The sequence below is a fragment of the Felis catus genome, chromosome B3 (genome assembly GCF_018350175.1).
Source record: "Felis catus isolate Fca126 chromosome B3, F.catus_Fca126_mat1.0, whole genome shotgun sequence".
In the NCBI taxonomy this organism is placed as follows: domain Eukaryota; kingdom Metazoa; phylum Chordata; class Mammalia; order Carnivora; family Felidae; genus Felis; species Felis catus.
Genome location: NC_058373.1, coordinates 38,145,676 through 38,162,319, shown reverse-complemented (window position 1 = coordinate 38,162,319; position 16,644 = coordinate 38,145,676). Strand labels below are relative to the sequence as shown.

The window sequence follows — 16,644 nt, the reverse complement described above, 5'->3', positions numbered from 1 at the left end:
TTTTAAGAACCAGCTTTTCTGTGTGGATGGAACTAGAGTGTATTCTGCAAAATAAGTCAGAGAAAGACAAATACATGATTTCACTCGTGTGGAAATTAAGAAACAAAACAGATAAAAATAGGGGAAGGGAAGGAAAAAATAAGATAGGGAGACAAACCGTAAGAGACTCTTAAATACAGAGAATAAAACTGAGGGTTACTGGAGGGGAGGTGGGCAGGGGGATGGGCTAAATGGGTGATGGGCATTAAGGAGGGCACTTTTGGGATGAGCACTGGGTGTTATATGTAAGTGATGAATCACTAAATTCTATTCCTGAAATCATTATTACACTATATGTTAACTAAGTTTTTTTTTTTTTTAATTTAAATCCAGGTTTTCTTCTGTTTGCTCACATGTGGGAGAAAAATAAGCCTCAGATGCCCTATGATATCTAGTTACATTGGGTTTTTCTATAAAATGTCAAGACAGCAGCACACAGTTTTCTGCCCTGCCTTCCCCTCTGCACAGTCTGTTCTTGCCAGAAGTTTTATGATGGGGAGGGTGCCATTTCTGCTCTCCTCCTCCCTCAGTGAAATCATTCTGTCCCTGGTCTTTAACCCTTAAAAGACTGGGAATGCAAGGCTTTGATGTTAGGGTTAAAATATAAAGCCTCGGCATTGGCCTAGGCCGGAATTCAGGTGTGTTAGGAAGCCTTTAAGAATGCAGCAGCCCCGGGGGTGCCTGGGTGGCTCAGTTGGTTAAGCACCCAACTTCAGCTCAAGTCATGATCTCATGTCCATGAGTTTGAGCCCTGCATCAGGCTCTGCGCTGATAGCTCAGAGCCTGGAGCCTGTTTCCGATTCTGCGTCTCCCTCATTCTCTGCCCCTCCCCTGCTCATGCTCTGTCTCAAAAATAAATAAACATTAAGAACGCAGCAGCCCCAGCTGGGTGTTTCAGTTTGCAATGAAAAACAGCTCACGTTGCCTGCTTTTCCTGCCCTTGTGACTTTGTCAAGCATCCCTCCTAAAGCAAGGTACTTCCTGGCTACACTAAAAGGCCCCCAAGATGTTGGGTAATTCTTTCTTTTTAACTCCGACCCAACTTCACTCAGTTAAAGGTTTGGTAAGTCTGTCTGCAGACATCGGTGTAGACTGTGACCCCGGCCCTGACAAGTCAATAGGCTTGATCCAGGATGGTGCAAGGTTCTGGAAGAGACCGTAAATCCAAATAGATGACTTACCTCATCATAAAAGCCACCATCCTCTCTTCTAGTCCCCACTGAAAGCAAGAGTGAAGGGGGCAGTGGCCGTAGTTCTCCTTTGACTTCAGGCAAGAGAAATGGTTTCCAGAGGTAGAATTGGTAATCACACTCCTTTCTTCTCCCTAACACTTGCTTGACCTCTGCCCACACCACGTGCACAGTGTAGTCCTGGCCATCCCTCCACAGCCTCCCCCTGGCACTCAGTGCTGCAGGCTGTCAGGGGCTGGCCACCTACGCAGCCTGGAGATAGCCATCAGGAAGCGTCCCATGAGCCCTGCCGCGTGTTTGAAGGCGTTGTTTGTGGAGCAAACTCCACCAGAAGCTTGCAGTCCTCACGGTAGGAAACTGTGTAGAGAGCAAGTGGCCCTCCTTCTGAGATCTCTGGGTACAGAATCCTCGAGGTGAGGCAGACTGGTCTAGAGCCGGTAGAGGCCCAGGGCGACCAGACAGCTTGTTACCCAAGCCTGGTCTCTGGAAGTAAAGGGGAGTGTCCTTACCAATGACACCAGGACAGTAGGTACGAGTGGGGCTGTCCCAAATAAACGGGCACGTGGTTGCCCTACCAAGGCCAGTCCCTGTCCTTTCAGGTTCCATTTTGTTTGACAAGGAGTGATGTTTCAGATGCTCACGGGGACAGGCAGAGTGCAGGAAGCGGTGCCCGGTGGGTGAAGACCCAGCAGGGCCGAGCATTCATTTCCAGGCAGAAGGGGCTTTGGGGCATCAGCCAGTGGTCAAGTGTTACCAGATCTTCTGACTTTTTATTTTCCAGAGATGCCCCAGGTCTAGATTTACATATGAAACCTCCCAGCTTTTAAAAGATGGCAACTAATTAAAAAATCTTAAAAACACTGTGCAGGCCAAGTACAACATCTGTAGGCTACTGCCTGTTTTCAACCTCCGGCCCAGACCGATTAATTGGTGGCTGTCTTCTGTGTGTTTGAATTCCGGCAACGGGAAGTTTCTTACGGAAGTTGCCCAGATTGACCACAAGCGAGGTGGGGAAGAGGAGAGGGGAGCTTAACTTGGCTTCCCTTGAGCATTCATTTGCACAATAAATATTTATTGAGCACCTGTTAATGTTCAAAGCACTCTCTCTGTTATGCCGTATTTTGTTTAATGTTTCGGGGTGAGCTGTGTCTTACTCACACTCTGTATCACAGGCTGTTGTGATTCCGTGCCCCTCCTCTGAGATTCTGACCAGGATGAATGCAAGCTTAACACAGCAGAAGTCCCCAGGAGAGGATCCTCATCTAAAGAAAAACCTGGGGATGTAGAAGCTGGAGCAGAGAAATCCCAGCCAGGGACACTTGTTCTGCGTAGTCTTTGAAGGTCCTACGAGGACCAGGAGGAAGAAGTCACTGAGGAGCAGACTGCGTTCAGCTTTGTATATAGCCGAACTTTGCATTCTGTGCTTAGGGGGTTAGATGACCTCTCAGCTGGTCTTTCATTACCAGAAAGTCTTGAGGCTATCTGCTGTATACCTACTAGACTCCGCGGCCTCATACCCTTTCTAGTCCGTGGCTCTTATGTCTGATGGACCCCTAGCAGGTCCTCACTTATTCGTATCTTCTGGCAGCTGAATTTGTAGCCAGAAGCCCCCAGAAAAGCGATTGAGCTCTAAAGACTCTGTTCACCTGGGGGGTGGGGTGGGATGGGGTGAGGATAGCAGCCCTTGGAGAGACTGCCCTTGATGCCGTGAAATGTCACTCACATTTCCCGGTCTCCTGCACCATGAATTTCAAATTGGGGATAACATCTACTCCTGGGATAATTTGAGGCAACCAAGACGCAGAGAGCTTAAGTAATCTGCACCAGGCCACACAGCTGGCCAATGCGGGGTCAGGTCCTAGTTGGCGTCCACTGCTCTCTTGCCCACTATGCTAACCTGTTCGGTTTCATTTCCTTTTGTGTGTTCATTCTTCCATGTGTCTTTTTCCCCCATCGTTTCAGGACCATCGGCATTCAAATGTTTAATAGCTAGGGTTTGTTTGTTTGTTTGTTTGTTTTTGCCCTGTGTACTTGGCCAGAAGTAGGAATTCATCACCATCTGTGAACGTTTACTGAGCCTCCATGGTTTGTGTGGAATTGCACTAGAAACACTCGACCCCGGGGCTGGGTTGGCAATAAACTAGGTCTTTCTGCAGAACTTTTGAGGACAAATCACCAACGGGTTGGAAAGAATTTCCTTCAGGAATGGTGACACTCTATTTTTCACCTTGTTAATGCCTGCCCCCCACCTTTGCTTCCCCCCACCCAGTGTCAGTCTTAACTGTGTTAAGTGCTTTTTCTGCTCAGTGTCCTAGATAAGAGGTTTCTAAGTGATGTTCCTGATATGCACCCCACCTACCCCCAAATCTCAGGCTTCTTGATGGATAGAGAATTAGACATCTGGTTTGTTTTGGAATAGGAGGCTGGGATAGGGGAGTCCAGAGGCCTGAGTTAATGTAGAGGCTGCTGGCCTCTGAAGACCTTTTGAAAACCACTGTGCTAAATGACAGCAAAGCTGTAGCGACCTCAAATTGTCAAGGAGATTTTGCAAAAGCCCACAAAATAGCCTTGTGATGCTCTTGAAAGGGCCCATGTGGTTCATCCGGTGGGCCCACCATGTTGCTCTGGAACACGGGGACGTGTACACATGTGCAGGAAAGAGCTCAGCGTCCAGCAAACCCAGAAGTTTCCTCCTGAGTTTGAACGACCTACTCGTTTTCCCTGGCACGTCTCTTTACTCAGTGGATCATTCCCAGTCAGACCGAAACTCCAGGCAGAACAGCCAGATCTCTGTGCTCCAGTCCTCGCTCCCCTGCAGAAAGGGTGGGGGGGTGGGGGGAGGTCTCTGCGTACCATCTCTTCTCTACTGCCAACTTGAAGTTTATTGACCCACTTTGGGTTGCCTTGCCCTCCAGGGCTTTTCCCTGGTGAACTGTTGTTAGGATCAGTTCAGCCCAGAGTAGTACTTCCCTTCCCTCTCCACCTCCCACCCCCCCCCCCCCACCAGCCGCATCAAGTAATGGGATCTGCATGCGTTTTCACATGAATTACTAAGTAGGTAAGGCATTAAGGTAGCAGACTGGCCATAACTACTTTTTCAGGGAAATCTTTAGCATGTATGCCTGTCCCCCTCTTTTGGAACATAACACGGCCCATTCATGTTTCAGTATTGGCTCTTTGCAGAGTTTGTCATGCGCCTAGCAGAGCAAGACATTTTTGACAGTCTGTTGGAACAATGTATGTCTGGGCGCCCTGCTTCTTTGCTGCATTTTAAAATCAGGTTTTCTGATAACTTTCCCATCAGGGTTTCGGGAATTTTTTTTTAGACATTTTTACTGAGGTATAAGGGACGTAAATCCATACTGAAAGTACATACTGAAAGTGTACAATTTGATGTGTTTGACATATGTGTGCACTCATGGAACTATCACCACAATCAAGATAATGAACAGGTCTGTCACCCCCAAAGTCTCCTCCTGTCCCTTTGTAATTTCACCAGGCCCCAGGCAATCACTGATCTGCTTTCTGTCACTGTACATTAGTTTTAAGTTTCTAAAATCTTACACTAATGGAATCATAGAGGATGTAATCTTTTCTTGGGGGAGGGGTCAGCTTTCTTTCCCATAGCATAATTATTTTCAGATTCTTCTGTGTTCTTGCCTGTTGCAATCATGAATTCCTTTTCACGGCTGGGTGATCCTTCATTGTACAGATGTAAACAGGAGTTTTGATCTTAATGTTTAAATAAGCAAAGAATTTCAGCTAAGGACATCAGAAGTAAGCCATCTACACAAAATGCGTCAATGGGGAACTTGTATGTTTGGGTTTTGTTTTATTTTTGTTTTTAAAGTTTCGTATGGAGGAGTATCTTATTAAGTATGCTTTGGAAGAGCAAATATTTGTATAGAACTCCTTTGGCCCTGAATTTTCACTTCATTAAACCTGTAAGTATTTGCAAGTAGTACTTGCCGAGCACAAAGGACTTCAGGTCACAGCCAGGAGCTGATTTGCTCACGAGGTTCGATCAGCAGTTAGTGGCACCACGTCCCACATGCGATAGGGCTGTCGTGTGCGTTGAGACAAAAAACTGTGCCATCCTTGCAAAATTGTTGAAGCCTTGCCTCCCACAGACTTCTCGGGGCCTGACCTCGTTTTCCAGTTCTTTAGAACTGGATGAGTTCCCTGCCTTCCCTGCTCTTGGTTCTTCTGTGGTCCGGCATTTGTAGTTTCTGCCGTCCTGTGATTCCTGCCCAGAGCACTGTGTGATGGGGGTGGTGTGCAGGCAGGAGGTTAGCCTCACGGATTCCCTCAGCCTCACAAAGCCACGCACACGAGGTAGGGGTGGGAGTTCACCATGGCGGTTTTGTTTCCAGCATTTGGGCAGCCCCTAACAGGAGCCCAACACCGTGTTTCTGGGGAGTTTGAAGTATGCTTTCTTTTTCATTTCTCTCAGGAGAAGGTCACTAAACAGTCTCTTATTTGTGCAAAAAGCCGGTGAGCCTCCAGCAGTCACAGATTGTCAGAGAAGGGACCTCAGACATACCTCATCCGACCTGTCCATTTTACAGATGAGTGCTGAGGCTCAGAGAGTGGGAATAACTGACACAGAGTCACTAATAGCAGAACTGGGACTTGGGGGACCCAGGCAACTGCCTAAGACCTTCATCTATGAGGGTAGGAACTTCAGGAGCACCTGGAAAAGTTTTGGAGGCTTGGGAAAGAAGTTGTTCATCTTTCAGCCTTGGCTGAAAGCTGCTTGTACTATTAAAAAAAGAAACAAACAAAAAACATAAATTGTCCCCAGATGTTTCTAGAGTATTCTCATGGCTCACAGTCTCCTGAGCTTGTCACCAACTTATCCCAGGAGTAAGTTGAAAATTCAGGGGTGAATGATCTGTCTTGTTGGGCAGTATTTGGGGGCACATGAATGAAAGGTGATAGCATTTAGTGTATGAAAGATTGGCGTTTGTAGCCTCTCGTGTGAGCCCCTTGACAGCCTTCCTAGACAGCAGTATTGTCCCAGTGAGGGAATCAGCCCTGGAAGATAGGCATCTTACCTAAGGTCACCCAGGTGGCAGAGAGGAGCCAGAGTTGGGATCCATGTCCTGGTTCCCAGTCTCCTCTTGTTTCTACTTGACCCCCTTCAAGGCAAGTGGCTGTGCAGGGCAATAGCATGACACAGTGGGAAGACCCTGGGCTTTCATGTTTGGAGTTGAAGGTTGATTGTGTTCTCTTGCTTGCTGTGTGACCTCGTGGTAGAATCTTAACCTCTCTGAACTTCATTGTCTTTTGGGAAGTAGGATTAGAGGCTATTCATATAAAGTACTTAGCAAAGAACTTGCTTATAGAAGATAACTGGTCAGTGTTGTCTTAATGAAGGTGAGGCAGGTGTGGGAAAAGCAAGATGAAGTGAAGAAAACATGCCTGTCGGGCAAAAATGAGGGCAGATTTGCACAAACCATGGGGTGCCCTTGCCCCTGCTCTTGCACCCAGATGCTTAAATGTTTTCTAGTTTGGTCCATGAGTCCTTGATCCTTTTCACAGTTAAGAAGGCTTTCTTGCACATACTAGGGCTTTGCCCATACTAGGCCCTCAGTTAACATAGACCTGCTGATCAAGCCCTCTCCCTGTGGCTGCTCAGAGCAGCCGTGTGTACGTCTACGCTCTGTGCAGACACTATTAAAACAGGACAGAATCCTGGCATAGGTAGACTTGCAAGGTGCTGTTTGGGCCCAGGGCAGGTGGTCAGTCTGTGGAGGTGGGACCTGGACGTGAGAGATGGTGCTGGGGCTGGTTGTGTCATGGCACCAGGGCTGAGTGGGAATTAGTGCCGACCTGGGGGTGGGAGGCAGGAGAAGACATTTCTCTCGGTCAGTTAGATGCAGTCTGAAGTCCTGCTCAGCTATTTGCGTGCACGTGCATGTGTGTGTGTGTGTGTGTGTGTGTGTGTGTGTGTGTGTGTGTGTGTGTGTGTAGAACATCCCCATTTAACTAATGGATGCTCTGAGCCCAGCCCATTCCCCCTGCTGGGAGAGCCACCCAGTCTCAGGTTTGGACTTTTTTAAAGGGTGTGGGGATAAAGTTGAAAGTTGGGTCGGCATTTGGAGAAGCAGCTTGACCCCCTCCTCCTGCCTGATGGAGGGGACAGAGAACCTCGGATACCTCAAGAGGTGGCAGGGGTGATTCAGGACTTTGATCTTGCCTGACGCATGAAGCAGCTCCCTGGTGACAGGCAGGCCGAGGTTTGAGGCACCCTATTGTGGGGCAAGAGAACTCCCAGGAACCTTCCCTCTCGCTCCACTCGTCCCTGTGAGTGGCCCAGCCTCCTGCAGCCCTTCCTGCTGCCCTGTTCCTTCCAAGGAGCCTGTTTGAGAAGTCTGTGATTCACTTCCCGTCTTCAGCCCTTGTTTAATATTCCCTCCATTGTTACCAAACAATCCAGGCCCCGTGGCGTGGTGTTCTGCTGCTCTGGCCAAGGAAGGAGGAGAAAGAGCTGTTTAAACGGCCCAGGGAGATGGGCCCCTGGCTTACTTGAAATACAGGCCTTGATAGCACTGGGGCCCCAACAGCTGGAGGAGTACTAGGTGCAAGAACGCAGTCCTGCACAGCAACGGCTGGCTCTGGCCTTCCTTCTCTTGCTGGGCGCCCCTGCCCTTTGTTGTGGTAGTTGCTGCTTTGCTAGCCGACAGCTGTGATTTCCATTTTGGGTCTCAGATAGTTTGGGATCATAGATTCACACCAGCGTCGGCTCAGAAGGACCCTTGGGTAGATACTGTGCCCTCCTGAGCCCCAGTTTCTTCATGTGTAGGGGAAAAGCCGGGGGGCGGCTATGAAATGGCTGCCCTTGAGAGCCCTCCCCACCTTCTACCCCTCCACACCGCAGTCGTGTGGTTCCTGAGCCTGGATGATAGTACGAGAGGTCATCTGTGTGCCCTCCGGTGTCCGGACGGATTTCCGCCAAAGCCGCCCCAGGTGTGAGCAGGTCTGTGGGCCATCACACTCCCTGTGCGACCTCTGGCTTCAGAGGTCAGCGGTTCCACAGCCTCCCCCACCGTTCTCATTTGAAGCCACCTTCTCTCTCAGCAAGTTGTTTGATATCCACGTAATTCCTTCAGATCACGTCCTAGCTGTGACTGCCGCAGGTTTGCTGACCTTGGGGGCCGGGGGCGGTTTGTTTGTTTCCCTTCTCACTCACAGAAAGTCAAAGCCTGATGTTTTCTCTCACCCTCTCCGCTGTTGTCCCGTTTCTGGTAGAGAAGGGAATTTTGGTGGCAGTCCTCCATCTCGATCACACATTTGCTCTGCTTCCATCGACGATTCAGCTTTGGTCCGTCCGAGGCCTGCGTGCCTAGTGGCAGTAAAGGAACGTGGCCACCTTTAAGCTACTTTCGGCTGCGAGTGTGCTCCCGTAGGTATGTGGGATGTCAGCGCTTAGAAGGCAGCGAGCCACTGCAGGTGGATTGACCCCATCGTTATATAGCAGCATACTATACTCGGCCCGGGGGTCTGTGTGCCTTCAACTCTGCTGACTCTACAGCTGATACAATTGACATTCAACAGACATTTGTTTAGCAGATTTATTGCAAGGCCTCCTAACTAATGACTGCCCATAGTCTTAGCCACCGATGACTTCGTGTGCCTGTCTGTCTGTCTCTGTCTCTGGTGTGGCAGGGGAAGTGGGAGGAACTTCCTTTCTCCAAAGCATTTTAACTCCCGCACTTCCCCACTGGCGGCTTCAGCGCCGCAGGTGGGCTGTTTTGACCCGCATCTCTCAAGATGAGCTGTTGGCAGGGGGCTGCCATGTGGCTCAGTCGATTCTGCTCAGGCCACGATCTCATGGTTTGCGAGTTCGAGCCCTGCCTCGGGCTCTGTGCTGACCATGGGGAGCCTGCCTAGGATTCTCTCTCTTTTCCATTCTCTCTGCCCCTCCCCCCACGCTTGTGTGCACACTCTCTCAAAATAACCTTAAAAAAAAAAAAAAAAAAAACAGCTGCTGGTTTACAGAATGTTTCTGATACTGTCTCTGGCAGTAATGTGAGGCTGTGGATCCCTCTGCTACGGGGCTTGATGTCTTGATTGGGTTCATAAGGCTGGGGTGCAGCCGAGGTTTTTGTTTCCTACATCTTCTGATGGTTGATGCCCAGAGGAATAATTCCATTATCATGACCTGCTTGTGAGCAAATGTAACATGTAAGCCAGTGCTCCATCCGGGGTACCGGGAAAGCTAAGTTGGGTCTCCTTGCCCTCGAGGGGCTCCTGTCTTCATTGGGAAGAGAAGCCAGAAACGCATGGAAGTTACTTAACCGCACCAGGCCCTGGGTGCTAAGTGCTGAGGTAGGTGAGTATGGGACAATAGAGATTGAGACTTTGAGGAAGGAGGACCCATAGAGGGCATTCTGCAGAAGGAGCCACAGAATGGGATGAGTTTTGATCTAGAGGCATAGTGAGGCCTGTCAGAGGGCTGAAGAGAGTCTCTGGACCCACGTGTCTTATTGGCATGCTGCCACCGGTGCAGATCTCTGGCTCCGGGACACAGAAGCCCCGTGTTCAGATGCTGTGGCTGCAGCATGTTACCTCTGCTGCTTGGGCGGGTTAAGCACTGAATTTCTGGGCCTATAGATCAGGCCTTGACACATCTGTCTGCTGTCTGCGAACTGGGGGCCTGACGAGGGGGTGAGTGGGTGGGTCCCAGTGCGAATCTTGGCTGGGACTGGGTGGGCTGATCGTGGAGAGAGTGGTAAATGCCCAGGACTTTGTCACCTGGAAGTCTTTCTGTGCTCCTGCCTTGAGATGCAGCTTTCAGCCAAGAGCCATTCAGTGGCAGGCTTTTGCCACTCTGGCATTTTAAGTGCTTGCCTGGCTCTCTAAAGTCCTTCCTTGTTGGCTTGGAATTCCTATCTTCCTGCCCATAGGGGTTCTTTGCTGCCTTAGGTGAAATTGCCCCCAATGAACCCGAACCTTTTGTTAAGGTACAATAGGAAGTCTGTCCCCTTAGACAGAAAGGAATGCTAATTGGTTGATTATCTGTCCTCAAGATCGGGATGCCCAGAACATACAGACACCCATTCTTTGTTACAGGTTAGATGCAAAGTGCTTCTGTGAGCTGGTAAAGCTTTGGTCCAGATAGGAGGAGAGAGTTTGTGGAAGGTCAGAGATTGGTGGCCTGCAAATGCCGTATTTTCTATGTACAGAGGTAGCCATTTAACTTCATGGTCCTTAAACTGACTTTTTCTAGACCTGTGATCATTTTCCACTCCTCCCTCACTTCCAGCTCCAAACAGGGCAAGAGTTATAAATGTGGTTAAGACTGAAACACGGGGAAGTTCACTTTTCGAGCCCGTATTGTATGGTATCTTGCTAGGAATTGTAACATTGGAGTTGGAGCCAGCACTGCCTCCCTCTCCCATGGAATGTCCCCCGCATTGCCCTGTTTACCCTTCACATGTTCTCCAACATTAGTGACATTGTTTTATCTCCCTGGCCAGTGACTCATAATTAAGGAAGTCAAAACCGTGCAATTAACGCAAAACCTCCTTACTTGCCCTCTTCACCTCTGCCCCCCCCCTCCCCCCCGTAAATGCCCTAGACACGAACACCAGCCCGATGTTTTCTAGAAGTCTTTGGAAACTTTGATGTGTTTTGATAGAATGAGGCAGCCGGTTATTATCACCATCACCTGGTTCCACTTGTTTAACCCCAAATGTCTGTGAGAATCTTCTCAAAAAAAAGAAGAAAAATGAAAGAAGAAAGACAATCCCACCCCTAAACGTGCAGTCTGCCCACAGGAAGTGATTCACGGGGCTCTATTCATGCAAACCTGATGGGGCAGGAGGTGGGAGGCTGGGAACTGGGTCTGGGAAAAGACGGCCCGGAGAGGATACTCAGACCTTAATGGTTTCTGCTTTGTGGAAGAAAGTGAAAAACAGAATGACTAAGAGTCCTGTAATAAGAATTGTTTGTTTAGTGAAGTGAGCTAATATTGAAGTTCACTGGCAGATAAGACAGGGGAAATAGCAGTTGTCAGGGGAGGTGACTTTCTGGTGCCCTGCCCTTTTTATTTTTTAAGGAGCAAAGATATTTCTCAGTCTTAAGGCATTTATTAGTGGAAGGTCAAGATCTGTACTTGAGCACCACCCCCCCTCCTGCCCCCATCCTACTCCCTCTTACCCGCCCCCCCCCACATCGTACCCTTTGCAGAGACAAGGGTCTAAGCCAAGGTAATTATCTAATAGTCTTTTTTTCTTTTTGCCTTTTCCCCCAAAGTTAGATTTTGGAGGCTAGTAAAGATCTTTCTTTCCCTAACTGGTCATTTTTGTTTCCCCACCTGGAACATCACATTGTCCGAGAGACAAGGAATCCTTTCTGTTCTGGTTGTTTCTGTCCTGTAGATAGAGCTTGGCATTTTATTTTTATTTTGTCTTTTCCTGAATTGAAATACAAATCCATCCGTTTCCCAAAAGCAATTTGGGAACAGAGCCTACAAGTGTTGGTCATGTTAACAGCCCTGCTGTAGGACCGGGCTGTAGGAGGGCCCAAGGCCCGAAGCACCCAAGAGATTAGGAAGAGGTATCTAAACACACCTGGATTTATGATTCTGTTTCAAGTTCCCTGTATTTTATGAGGTGAGCTTTGGGGGTGGGGGTTGTAACAAAAGTTGGGCTGAAATGGGCTTTTTGCCTTAAGCCCATCAGAACATTTCCAAGGGCTGTGAGTGTCCGGAAAGGTCTGTGAGTGATCTCTTTAAAAACAAACAAATGATCTTCAGGCTTAATTCCACTCGGAGTGAATGTTAACTGGCAGGGTGAAATGGGGATCCAGAAAGTTCTGTGAATCCTGGGAACTACTCTTTTCCCTTCTTCCAGTAACCAGAGACCAACCCAGATCTCTAGCCTCTTCCAATTGTGACCTAAAGTCTCTGGGATCCTGCTGATCCCCAAGAAAAAGCACCCCTACCCCGTCAAGCTGGTACTTGGAGAAAAAAAAAGCTTTCGAAAACCAAGGGTGTTAAATAGATTTCCAAAGAAACCTCCTTCTCCCCTAAGACTTAACTACTTTCTTTGTGTGGAGGAAGAGAGGGAACAAGGACAGCTGTCTCATCAGAGCCCACGGAGAATCTGATCATTCTAACAGGATGCACATTGTGTTTTGAGATCATAGGAGCTGGGTTTGGGGTGTAACACCCAGATTCAATGCCAGGCACTGCTGCTTGCCTCTCTAGGTAACTTTAGGCACATCCCCCAACATCACACGAACCTTTTACCTGTAAAGTGAGAGGATACCCACCACACAGGAGGGAGAAGTGCCAGGTAGACACCTGCTCTGAGCTGTGAATTGTTTCTGTCCCCCACCCCAACCAATGCCAGAGCATTTCTGTAACCCACAAGTTCTCAAGGGACCCAGAAGAGTGAATTTGCCCCCTGGGGGGACATTGGGCAATATGTGGGGACACTTTTGGTTATCACAACTGGGGCTGGGAGCGGCATCTAGTGGGTAGAGACCAAGAATGCTGCTAAACATGCTACAGTACACATAATAGTTCCCACCCCCCCCACCCCCAAAGAATCATCTGGCCCCAAACGTCGGGAGAGCTGAGGTTGATAAACAGTAGGGCTCGCCTTCCAGCCGCATGTTGAAAAGGTCTTGGTGTACGTGTGCTTTACAGATGATCATAATTAAGCTGAGCTCTTTCCATAAATCAGCCTTCTGTTTTTCCCAGGAAGCGCACATTCTGTGCCCACCCTTGGCCCCTGGGGAGGAAGGAAGCCCTGAGGTCCTGATGATCTCCATGTGTTTCCCATAGGGTCTGGCCCCTCACAGAGGGCAGGCGAGGTGTTCCTCCTTTGAGAGTCTGCCGAGGGTGCTCTTTGAACTTCTGGGGCCCACACGGAGGACTCATCTGCAAGGGGTACTCATCACAGACCTGAGCAGACTGCCTTGGAAGACTGGCAGGGAGAGGAGAGCCCTAGATACAGTGCAGAGAAGTGGAGAAAAGGGTAGCCTCTGCTCTGGGGCAAAGCACTGGGGGCTTCGGCCTGGCGTTTTATTGGGTGTTCACTGAATTTGGCAGCCCGAGGCATCGGATATTATCCATTTGCAAGTTCAGATGGGAATTGAGTTGTTCTTTGTGGAAGTGGTTCAGTGACTGGTGTCAAGGGTTGTGAAATCCTGGTTTGAACTCCTCGTACGCCAGTCTAACCTGGATCATTAAAAAACGTGCTTCTACTTTCAGAACCTACCGAGAATGCTTCCGAAACTGGGTGAGAGCATATGGTCCCTGTGGCAGAGCTCATAACGAAACCTCAGTTATCCAGAACCTACCCTACCACAGCCTTCATCTAGCCGGGGTCCTTCTTTACGGCACCAAGTGACGACAACAGGCTGGTGTTGGGAATGTTTTTTATTTAAACTCCAACCACCAAAGAAAACCCTGCACGTGTCTGGGAATAGTATATTCCATGTATGGCTCAATTTTGGGTTTGTCTGTCACTTTTTGTGTTAATATAATTTCAAGCCTCAGAAAGTTGTCGTGGGTAGGACAGGAAGTACGGTATTCTCCCTTCACCAGAGTCATCAGTTGTGCTGTCCTGCTTTTGGACATCCGTCCTGAAGAGTGAGACCTTCAGGCCGCTTAAGATGCAGTTGCAACAAGGAAAGAGTGACGTTTGATTGTACTCGACTTCCCAGGGTGGGAAGGTGGACGCATACACATTACAGACTTCATCAGTGGGGAGGCTGGCTCCGGTGAAATGAAGGTTGGGAAGCCATCTGCTCACTCTGTGTTCATTTGCTGGGTGACCTGGAGGTGCTTAATCCATCATTCTGTTCCTCAGCCATGAGAGGAAGGGAATAGACAAGACCCTCTCAAGGCTCCTCAGGTCCGAGCTATGTGTAGTTCTCCACAGTGGGTTTTCAGGCAGACATCGACTTAGCCAGGACTTCAGCTGACCAGGACGCTTTGTTCCCTGAGTGTTAGGGCTCTGTGGTTTGTCACCCACAGCCAGGAGACTCAGCACAAAACCCCCGGCAGGAGTTCTGCCCAGAACAAAGGATGCCTTGGTGTTAGCTCTGTTTACCAAAGGGAATGGATCCTGGGTGAACCCCCAGATCAGATAACCCTCTCAGCAGGAGTGTTTTCTGGGCTTTCTCACTTGCTACTCTGTCAGATCGTTCGTTGTCCTGGGTTGTCCATGGCATGGAAGAAGGAAGGGCATGTTCTGATGGTTGCGTGCTAAGAAGCAGCAGAGAGGGAGAGCTCTCAGGCCAAGTGGAACCAATGAAAGGGGACTTTTAAAGTCTCCACAATTTTTTTCTGCCTTCTGAGGTAGATGGTCTGTTTCTTAGGCGGTCTGCTGAGTGAGCATATAACCCAAACTTGAAGTCACTCAAACCTTTTATTTTGCACCAGAAAAACAAAACAAAAAAAGAAAACCCACATATAATGCAAAGCTCAAGGAGAGTATAGTATAGGGGCCCCTGGGTGGCTTAGTCACTTGAGCATCCGACTCTTGATTTTGGCTCAGGTCACGATCTCACGGTTTGTGAGATGATACCCCAAGTTGGGATTCTCTCTCTTTCCCTCTCTCTCTGCCTCTCCGCCTCTTTCTCTCCCTCTTTCTTTCCTTCTCACTCTCTCTCAAAATAAGTAAGTAAACTTTAAAAAAAAATATTTTATTGCAGGTGAGTAGACACATGGCTTGATTGTTGTCAGAAGGAGGTAGGGGAGGCCTCATCCCACTGGGGCGGGAGGGGAATGCCTCAAACGTTCAGCTGCAGCACCCGTGTTCAGGGAGTAATGGGCATGGGTGTAGGTTTGTGGTATAACTAGCAACCCCAAGATGGGAAATAACCCCTTTTTCTTACACTAAGACATAGCAAATATTAGGGGAACAATGTAAAAGTACAGAATAAATTGAGTTGAAAGGGATACCAAAGGTTTGGTTTTGGGGGTTACCGTGCTAGTTGAGTCACTTCAAAAAGTTAACATTTGGTTTAGTAATTGGAGTAAGTCCACATGTAATGCAAATGGATTCTAAAAGTCTGTAGGTAGGTGGTTCTCCATAAACAAAACCAATCCTTCTGAAACGGTCACCTCTTCTCTTGGTGTCATGTTCAAGGTCAGAAATGGTCCTTATGCCCCATTTAGAGTCAAGAAAAGAAGTGTCACACCTTGGGCCTAGGCAGAGTTGGGAAAGCTTGCAAACACTCTCTCTCTCCATCAGGATGTGATGATAATGATACCGGCAAATTTATCTCAGTCAGCTAGCGTTGAGTAACAAATGCTCCAAAAGTTCAGGAGCTTAAACCAACCATTGTTTGTGCTGACTCATGCTTCTGTTCCTCGCATGGGCTTGGTGCCTTGTGCAGGTCTGGTTCTGTCCGTCCCCCCCCCCCCCCCCCCCCCCGTGTTAGATCCTGGGCCCAGGTGGAGGGAGAGCTCTGCTTGAGGTGAGGTGTGAGAAGAGACCAGCAGAATCACATGATGGTTTTGATCTCCTTTGCTCCTGTTCCGTGGGCCAAAGCTGGTCCATAGCCTGGCCTGAGGTCAAGGGCTGAGGAAATACACTACACCCACGGTTAGGAGGAGCGGCAGAGCCATCCAGCAAAGGGCAGGGATACAGGCAAGGTGACTAGTTCAATCTGCAATGGTCATCGAGGGACCAGCACGGTGCCTGGCAAATAGTAGTAGTAATAACTTCTGTCACTATTGTTGTTATTACTACTTAATGGGCAAGTCCAAAAAGAAAAGTTGTCTCTGAAAGAAGCTAGAAAGGTTAGTATTGTGCATGTTAAATAAACTTGGTTTCAACTGGAATAGGATGATGTCAGTGAATTTGCTTTCTGTTCACTTCTTTGGCTCATGCCTGGAAATGTGACACATGTGGTCGTGTTCAGTCAGTATCTGCTGAGTGGTAAGAGGTCAGTTTCCCTGATTGGCATGCGGTGTGGGACAGCAGAAAAGGCACCGTTTACCCTCCCTCTCCTCTGGTTCTCAGCACCAGCCTGGGTTTGAATCCTGGCAGTTATATGACTTGAGGCAAGCCCCGTAAGTTCTCTGAGCTTGGTGAAGGCGGGGTATACTGGCGCGTTGCCATTTTTGCATTCTCACGTAATAGCAGTGTGCCTGGCACATGGTTCATGCTGAATAGATCTTGGTGTGCTTCTGGAACCTGTGTGCTCTGTTCCCAGTCTTCTCTTGGACCCCCGTGTCCAAATCCTCTGATGTTTCATGCTGTCCCCAGATGGCTATGGGTAGCAGATCACTGGCAACAGGGGATGTGAACGGCATGTGGCAGGAGGTGGGCCCGGCCCCACCCTGTCCCCCGGGAATGCTCTGGCCGTCTCTACCTTACCGTCGGCTCTGGGCTCTGGCATGACCACATCCTTGGCTATGGCTCCCACCACCATTTTGGGATAT

The 16,644-nt window shown here is 48.9% G+C and overlaps 1 protein-coding gene and 1 long non-coding RNA gene across 5 annotated transcripts in view; both read left to right on the top strand.

The window, feature by feature from the left end:
- Nucleotides 1-16,644, top strand: part of SMAD3 (SMAD family member 3) — a 119,616-nt gene that overhangs the window by 68,874 nt on the left and 34,098 nt on the right. The gene's annotated exons all lie outside the window — the stretch shown is intronic.
- Nucleotides 7,590-15,333, top strand: LOC123386281. Its single transcript, XR_006600076.1, has 2 exons — nt 7,590-8,371; nt 8,486-15,333. It is a non-coding gene; the product is annotated as an uncharacterized LOC123386281 (long non-coding RNA).